Genomic DNA, 570 nt, shown 5'->3' with positions numbered 1-570 from the left:
GGCATTAGCATTTAATTTGACAGATGGATGAACAATGGACAGATGGAAATTATTATCTATCACTCACTTAAAAAGTCCTTTTTTTGTTAAGAAGTACAACGTAAATTTAACTCAGTAGATAAGAAAATGGGGATGTGCTTAGCTCTGCGTGATAAAGCTAAACTCACAACGTAAAAGAGAAGGCAAGGTTTCTTACATTTATCAAGCATGACTAGCAAGAGTAAGAGATTTAAGTGAAGAAAACTGAAAGTGCTTGCTTCTGGGGATGTCCACAGCCAAATAAAATGCTTTTTGCTATAGTGATGTTAAATTTTAGCTTGTTCTAGGCAACAGGTACCACCAAGTTCTGTAGGACTGTTGCTCTTCTAGAAGCATCAAAATTGATACCAGCTTCTGGATTCTTGAAAATGCAATGGTATGACCAGTCTTGCAGCTTACTGAAGGCTTTGCCTGTCTTAATAGAAAAATTAACTCTTCGTGGAAGAGCAAAGGCAAGGCTGCAAAAGCCTTGGTGAATGTAGCATCTATCTTAGTAATTTCTAGCAGCAACTTTTTAAATACAGGGTAAAC

Source organism: Dromaius novaehollandiae, chromosome 15, assembly GCF_036370855.1.
Source record: "Dromaius novaehollandiae isolate bDroNov1 chromosome 15, bDroNov1.hap1, whole genome shotgun sequence".
NCBI classification, from domain to species: domain Eukaryota; kingdom Metazoa; phylum Chordata; class Aves; order Casuariiformes; family Dromaiidae; genus Dromaius; species Dromaius novaehollandiae.
This window is presented reverse-complemented; position numbering follows the sequence as displayed.